This window comes from Pempheris klunzingeri, unplaced genomic scaffold, assembly GCF_042242105.1.
Source record: "Pempheris klunzingeri isolate RE-2024b unplaced genomic scaffold, fPemKlu1.hap1 Scaffold_225, whole genome shotgun sequence".
Taxonomy (NCBI): domain Eukaryota; kingdom Metazoa; phylum Chordata; class Actinopteri; order Acropomatiformes; family Pempheridae; genus Pempheris; species Pempheris klunzingeri.
Window position 1 is genome coordinate 23,821 of NW_027255128.1, and position 8,848 is coordinate 32,668.

General features: G+C 26.8%; 1 non-coding gene across 1 annotated transcript; it reads left to right on the forward strand.

The window, feature by feature from the left end:
* The first annotated feature begins 8,422 nt into the window (after window positions 1-8,422).
* trnai-uau (transfer RNA isoleucine (anticodon UAU)) lies at window positions 8,423-8,511 on the forward strand. Its single transcript is given in 2 exon segments — window positions 8,423-8,460; window positions 8,476-8,511. It is a non-coding gene; the product is annotated as a tRNA-Ile (tRNA).
* Window positions 8,512-8,848: the final 337 nt, after the last annotated feature.

Below are 8,848 nucleotides of genomic sequence, written 5' to 3' on the forward strand. Positions count from 1 at the left end.
AAAGTGTATATTTATAAAAATAACTTAAATATTGCAAAGATCCACAGAATTTACTATATTTAGATTTCAAAATTCTTCAAAAACTTTTTCTCGATTCTGTATCTAGTTTGAGCTTTTATTATTATCTATCAAAATTTTATTATTTATTTCGACGAGATTGGTTGCAATATTTACTAGAAGATATTTAAATGCTTTAAATATATTCTAGGGATTATATTTATTCAAAATATGAATATTGATCAATGAATCAACAGAGATTATATATATACCATTGCCTGCGGATTTCATTCTTGCTGCTGTATTCATTGTATCTCCAAAAAGGCAAAATCTAGGTGACAAACATCCGATAATACCAGCCGTAATTGGACCTTTAATATATCAAAATTTATTTAAATTTTTTGAAAGCAAAAAAACCAGAGTGTATTCCCAATCGTATTGTTCCTTTTAATTTTCCAGTATCGAACTGTTCATATATCTCAAGAGATAACTTTATTATACGATCCACCTGAATAGAAACATCGATATGTCCTTTGTCAGAATCATCTATAGCTTCAATTAAACCAGATACAACAACATAGGCACTTCCTATTGTTTCCAACTATAATAATAAAATTACTATTTTCAAATATATTTGAAAAATCACCTTGTAAACTTCATGCTTTTCTATTATTCTATCAATTTGTTTGTGTATGTTATTAAGGTAAGACACAATCTATATAGAAAAATAAATATAATTTAGGAGAAAAAATAATCCATAGTAAGGAAATAGGCTACTTCAAAGGGTGACTTTGTGTCACACATTGAATGAAAATCAGGAATATCCATAAACATCAAAGTCACCATTTCGATATACTTTGTTTCATATTTTTGACCAGAACGGACAACTTTAGACACAGATTTGGGAAAAGTTTCATCCAAAAGAATGTTGTATTTTTCCACATAATTTTTGAGTTGATTAACAGAATGTTTGATAATAGTGTCTGTATTTTCGGCAGTGTATATCATTTGATTAATAGCTCTATCTAGCATGTTTTCATCGCTATATAAATGAATTTATCAATCATTATATATAGTAATATATTTATCAAATAGTGAAGATCGTAATTTAAAAAAGCCGCGGCATATATTCTCACTAGTGGATATAAATATTCATATATAAGGATCTCCTAATCACACCTTAAAGTGATCATTTAAGTGTGTTTAAAATACAAAAAAGTAATTATATTTCACTCTAGAGAGTTCAAGAATAAAAACATTCTCGTTTTTAAAGATTTATATTAATATAAAATACTTTAAATAAAACACAATTTATATATGATTATTTACAGCTTATTTTATAATCATTCCAATTTCTATAATATGAAACTATAAAATACTTGAATCATGATTTTATTTCAAATCTTTGGGCTAAAATAGATGAAGATGGCAGAATTTCTATATAGTAATTACATTTACTATATAGTTTGAAAAGCTCTACTTAATATTAATGTTTTTAAGTAAATTTATATATTTCCTACCAAAATAAAATTATAAAGAATTATTAGTTATATTCTAACACTTAATGTAATGTATTGGGGAGAATGTTCTCCTCATAAAGTTTAACTGTATTACATAACAATAATATAATTTATTATTTCTTAAGATGGCATATAATCGATATATTTTAGCAGCTGAATGAATTTATATCAACCACCACATTGTTTACAACTAATGTATTATATACTTTTCGTTGTGGCAATTTAATATTTCCTGTCCATTTAAAGTACATAAAGAATGATTTTCTGCAGTAAGATAATTTAAAAAGTATTTTATTTGTTCAAAATGATGAAAATAAAAAAAGCAGTGAGTTATATTTATTATAAATATATAATAACTCCCCTTACTGAGTTGAGTCCCTATAATATATAGAAGAATCCTAAAAGTAATATAAAGTATTTTCAAATAAATTAATTTGAAAGATTAAAAAACAGCAAATAAGACTCTATTATCTCTAATAAACTATTACCATTACGAATATAACGTAATATTCAATATATATTATTAAATATATATGTATATTGTAAGTAAGAATGGAAGATTCAATGTCAATTTAAAAACTGGACAAAATGTAACTAGTAATAATATTATATACACTATGATCGCTCAAAACGGGCGCATAATAAATTAAATTAGCCATTTGAAGACACACAATCAAACTATACGATGCGGAATCAAAATAAATGATCAAGCCAAAAGTGTTAGTCATTATAATCTATGCTGGTATTATAATTGAAAACTGAAGCCTTTCCAAAACAATCTTGATAGAAAATTTACTTTTTTTAATGACGGACTTAATTTTTATAATAAAAAGCTTATTAATAAAATCATAATGATTCCCGCAATAGTATCATCTGTAATTAATTTAAAGAAAAATTTGCTACACATACTACTAAAGTAATTCCGAAATTAGTAGAAATAATGTTATAAAAATACTTCATTAATTTTTTGACTTAAAGATAATGTCAAACAAAATAAATATATTCAATATGAACTATAATCGAAAAAATATTCAAATGAGGGGACCATGAATAGTGAGCCATAATTACACAATCAAAAAGAAAATAGAAATCATATTTTATTAGCAATAATTTTTTATTGGAAGATAATATGATTCAATTAAAAAAATTAAATAATAAACACTTTTTATCAAATATTTTGTAAATTCTAAGTACACAGTGTGTTAAATTTGTGTTGAAGTTTAATATAAGCCCTCTAATCTAGAGGCGCAAATGTACGATTAAATAATATGTATATTGAATCTTCTTATGCGGCAGTAGATTTCATTGTTTTAGTAATAATGCTTCCTCCTATTAAAAACATTGCAAATATTTTTTGTAACTAAGAAGAATTTATAGTTTATTGAAAAATCCAAGTATCTGTTCTTATTGCGGGAATGTAGGATTTTATATTCATCGAAAAATTTGGAGGTGCTCCAGAAAGACATGCCGAAAAGAAATATCTATACTCAAAAATGCCTTCTTTTTTGTCTCAAAGATAAAAGATAAGTCAATGAAATTTTCGAACTAACATATTGTTTGGCTAGTACAAATATAAGAAATTAACGCAAATTACTGGTCATTTAAAATGACTATTTGTAGCTATTCCAAATACCTGCGGCAGTTAGTTGCATATAGTTTGGATTTCGAAGACATAATTGAATTGCCTGGTATATTTATCGAAATTAAAAAGTCAAAGCTCAACAAATAACATTGAGGATCCTAAAGATAGTTGAGCTTACTGAGTAAAAAAGAATATTTCTTATTGAGGTACCTAATAAAACAGCTGATACATTGCTGTCTACAATGAAAACTCGCGCCATAAGAGGCTTCTACAAAAATTACAGAATGTTTCTCCGACTATAAAAGTTACACGAACTTTATCAGCATCTGCACGTGAATCATAGTATTGAATTCGTAGATTCAATATGAGCTCACACCAATACCATTGAAGGCACGTCGAACGTCACAATACATTAAGCCTCTACGCGAAACAAAACTTCCTTTGTAAATAGCAACAGAGAAATCATCGAAAGTGTCATTTATGAATTTCGGCTGAAGTTTACTTTAGATAAATTTAATCCGGATTAACCTTTTTGTTTATACAAAAGATTAAGGATTAAGCAAATAAATCGCCATGCAGCTATCCATTTCACTCCCATCTATTGACTCAGTCGTAGTTTCCGATGTAAAACTGTTTTTTTATCGAAATGTTTAGCTACAACCAACAATATTGTATTGAAATATTGAAGAAATTTGGCCTTCTTGATAAGAATCCAATTTGTTGTCATGAATCCATGTCTCTATCAAGAAAAACCCACTTAAATGATGGTTATATCTACTTTTGCGCTCGATGTAAAAAGCAAAAATCTATACGAAGTGGAAGTTTCTTTGGGAGAAGTCATCTGAAATTATGGGAGATTTTGAAGATAATTTACCTTTATTCTCACGATGCGTCTTCCCAAAGCTTCATCTATAAGGAAATGGGGTTATCTTCTAGAACTATTGTAAATTGGAAGAGCTTTATTAGAGACGTATACGTCAACCACTTATTAGAGCATTCGAACAAAGTTGGAGGAGATGGAGTGGTCGTGCAAATTGATGAGTCTCTAATTTGTAAACGTAAGTATAATGTTGGGCGAATTCTCTCTAATCAAGACCAATGGATCGGTCGGTGGAATAGATGAAAGTGGAAATGTATTCATGGAGTCAACCACTGTTAGAAATGAGCCAACATTGACCGACATAATACATAGGTGGGCTGAGCGAGGTTCCATCATTTGGACTGATTGTTGGAAAGGTTACCGGCGGCTAGATCATAATGGATTCCTTCACATGGTTGTAAACCATAGTGAGAATTTTGTAAGTACAGATGGTGTTCATACCAACAGAATTGAAGCTACTTGGGGAGCTTGCAAAAGAAAGAATCGTCATATTCAGAACAAAAAACCCAACCTTATTCCAGGATATCTCGCCGAATATATTTTCAAAAAAAATTCAATAAAAATACCTTTGAAGAAACTATAAATGCAATTAATATATATAAAAGGTTTAATGTTTATTTCTATTTAATACCGATTTTGCTCTCTTTAATCTTTTGTATAAACAAAAAGATTAATCCGGATTAAATTTATCTAAAGTAAACTTCAGCCATGAATTTCTATCTGAACTTCAATGAAAATCGAAAAATGTAAAAAATGGGTGCTTACAAAAAGTGTCATTATATTTAAGTTATCTTTTATTCGTGGAGTGATTAATCTGCTTATTAGATTTAGCGCGTCACTGGATTAGGAGGCTGTGTGTTAAATCTGAATAAGATATTATAATCCTATGAAAAAACTAAACGCACTTTTTGTTAAAAAAAGTGCGTTTATAGAGCGATAACACAAAGCAAAAATATGTCTCATTTATTTAAAATAAACAACAAATCAAATAAAAAAAATAAGCAAAGAAAGTGCTTATATCTAATTTATTCACATTCCTATACCAATAACTTGGTAATAACTTTGCAATAACTTTACAATTAGTTTAAATTATATCATCTTATAATAAAAGAAATAATGCAAACATTTTTAAATCAATTTAGTTTCTGGCTATACTTTAAAAAAATTGGGCGTTCAATGCATTAGCTATCGATGTTCAATGACGCTCTTAACAATGATTTGATTTAAGCTTGACTATCAAAAAAAATAAAATAAAACAAAACAAAATACTAGGATGGCACTGTTTAAAACTTTTGTAAAATTTTTAAATATTAAATATTTCTGCGAAGCTAGATGTAACAGGAATGTCGTCAAAAAACTCTTTTTTAAAGCATTTTTAATGAGCTGATTGAATGAATTTAGGTCATTCTTTTTAAAATAACAGTAAAAAATTTTTATCATTCTCTTTGAATTTTTCTGATAAAGAACGAATTGTTTTGTAATCTGTAACCACACATTCTACAATTTTTAAATGCTCAATAGTTCAAACGTTTTATAAAAATATTGGAATCGAATAAAATTTATTAATTAAAAAAAAGATTTTTAAGTTTTCACAAATTAATCTGTCCAAAATGGAAAATATAGGAATATATTTCCGATTTTTTTTCTTTCTTAAAAGCACTTATAAGTATAAACTCTATAAGTCTATAATGATATATTCATTGACATTTTTTCGCAAAATATACATTTAGTATATTAATTTTCAAAATATCTAATTGAAGGAATCCTTTTGGGCAGAATTTGACTATATAGTCCTCATCGAATACAGCTGAATTTCGTAAATGACTTAAGTTGTGCTCACTAGTTAATAAACACTAATTTTATCACATCAAAAATAAATACACAAAACCATTTATCACAAATAGTTGCAATATTGAGCTCTTATAGACTTTTCATAAAAATTTTCTAATTTTTTTTATATTAAAAATTATTATTTAATATTAGCATTTCACGTATTTAAAAAAAACTCGTTCCTCGGAGCAAACATTATCTGTCCAACGAGAAGATGAAGAAGGATTTTTATGAAAATTCATTATCAAAAAGAGCGTGAATATAAATTAACCTTCATTACACACAATTGATTTTCTCCGACGCAGTGATTAATCGGGCGGAATAGTTCCTATTTCGGTATCGCCATAACAATTAATCTATCCTTTGTTTAAAAAAATTCAAGCAACAGATCAGTTCTTTAAAATACTTTTTGTAAGAGATATTTATAAATCAAGCTCGTCAACATTACCGCTAGATAATCATTGGTGCCGTCTCATGAAACAATAATATATCTATTGCGCCGTCCCATGAAACAATAATATATTTATTGCGCCGTCTCATCCAACAATAATATATTTATTTCGCCGTCTCATCCAACAATAATATTTATTTCGCCGTCTCATCCAACAATAATGTTTATTGCGCCGTCTCATCCAACAATAATATCTATTGCGCCGTCCCATGAAACAATAATATATCTATTGCGCCGTCCCATGAAACAATAATATATTTATTGCGCCGTCTCATCCAACAATAATATATTTATTTCGCCGTCTCATCCAACAATAATATTTATTTCGCCGTCTCATCCAACAATAATGTTTATTGCGCCGTCTCATCAAACAATAATATCTATTGCGCCGTCCCATGAAACAATAATATATCTATTGCGCCGTCCCATGAAACAATATATTTATTGCGCCGTCTCATCCAACAATAATATATTTATTACGCCGTCTCATTAAACAATAATGTTTATTCCACCGTCTCATGCAACAATAATGTTTATTGCGCCGTCTCATGCAACAATAATGTTTATTGAGCTGTCTCATGCAACAATAATGTTTATTGAGCTGTCTCATGCAACAATAATGTTTATTGCGCCTTGTGGATGGATAATCGGCATTAATATTATGCGTGCGCATTATGGATTATCGCCGTCCCAACTAAAAATTATATTTATATATTTGATAAATACAAAATGATCCTTTATGTTATTTTTATAAGAATTAAATAAACAACATTATTTGCCTACACATTCAGTTTTGTAAGATAAGTGTTATCTTGCAAATGTGTTTCATTTGCGCTCGATACTAAACTTTATTACAAACTCATTGTAGCTTTTAAGATAATTCAAAGAGTTTTCATAATAAATTTTAAAAATTATGCCTACAAATTTCATTATATAAATCTGGAATATAACTAAAATTTGGGACCGTATGCACAATCTCGCACACCTTATGCGCGTGCGCAAACTTTCAACTCTTTTGTTTTGTTTTGTTTTTGATTCTATTTGTATTAATATATTACTTGATTAATAAGATTTATTATTAAAAATATATTACTTGATTAATAAGGTTTATTATTAATAATATATTACTTGATTAATAAGATTTATTATTAAAAATATATTCATTAATAAAATTTATTATTAATAATATATTACTTGATTAATAAAATTTATTATTAAAAATATATTACTTGATTAATAAGATTTATTATTAAAAATATATTACTTGATTAATAAAATTTATTATTAAAAATATATTACTTGATTAATAAGATTTATTATTAAAAATATATTACTTCATTAATAAGATTTATTAATAATATATTACTTGATTAGTAAGATTTATTATTAAAAGTTTATCTCTATAACCATGACCGATAATAATTATTAGTTTTATAATAATTAACATAAAATTAAAGATTATTTTAAAATGCTTAAATATATTTGATCAAAAGTAGTCGACTGGCATTTAATTAAATACCGAAAGTATGAATAAACCTACAAAAAATGTAGAAGTAATATTTGAGAGAAATACATTTGTAATTCAAAAAAAGTATTTTTATATAAAATTACTAAATATAATAATAAAATTATCTATTATTTTTTTTAGTTAATCATTCAAAATTTATATACCGTACATTAAAATACCTTAAAAACCAACAAATTATCTAAAATAAATTATATTTATTACAATTCGTATTTTACAACCAAAATTGATTGATTCTAAATTATAGAAATAAAGTCATGCGCAAATGTAATAAGATTAAACGGTCACGTTCACTACAAATTTAACATTTTGATCAAAAATACCTTTTATAACCCATTTTTGTAACGATTTTTTTAAATTGCACATCAAGTTCAACAAATGGCAATCTTTCTAGTGGTTCATTTCTCAAACAAATATACGAAACATCCTCAAGATCATTCCTAAAATCTTGAGCATTGTATGTAACACAAGTATTGGTCTCATTTTGTGATATATATGAGATATCTCCTACAAATAAAATTTAATGTATTTTTTATTATTTAACATGTTATATTTAATTGCAAACGTCTTATGTAAAATAACATATTTAAAATTTGCTAGTATATATAGTTTGGCAGGAGTTCACGTGAGTACTATTGCCCGTGTAGCTCAGTCGGTTAGAGCGCCGTACTTATATGACAGTACTGAGGCATGCGGAAGTCGAGGGTTCGATCCCCCCCATGGGCACAATTAATACATTTTTCGAACTTTATTCAATAAAAATTTTTATTTTTAATATATTTTAAAAATTTTTCTTAATAATATTTATATTGAATTTTTATCAATATCGCAAAATATTATGTTTAGTTTTGTTACGACGATTACCGAAATAATACGTTTCAATAATTATTATTTTTATATATTTACCATTATAAATATCATGAAGAACAGGAATTGAATTATCAAGTTGAAATACTAATCGTAATATTTTACCAAAACTGTAAACATCTGATAGTGAAGTATAGTAGTATAGTGGTTTATTTGTAATTTTTAAAATTTCAGGAGCAGTAAAATTTTCATCTAT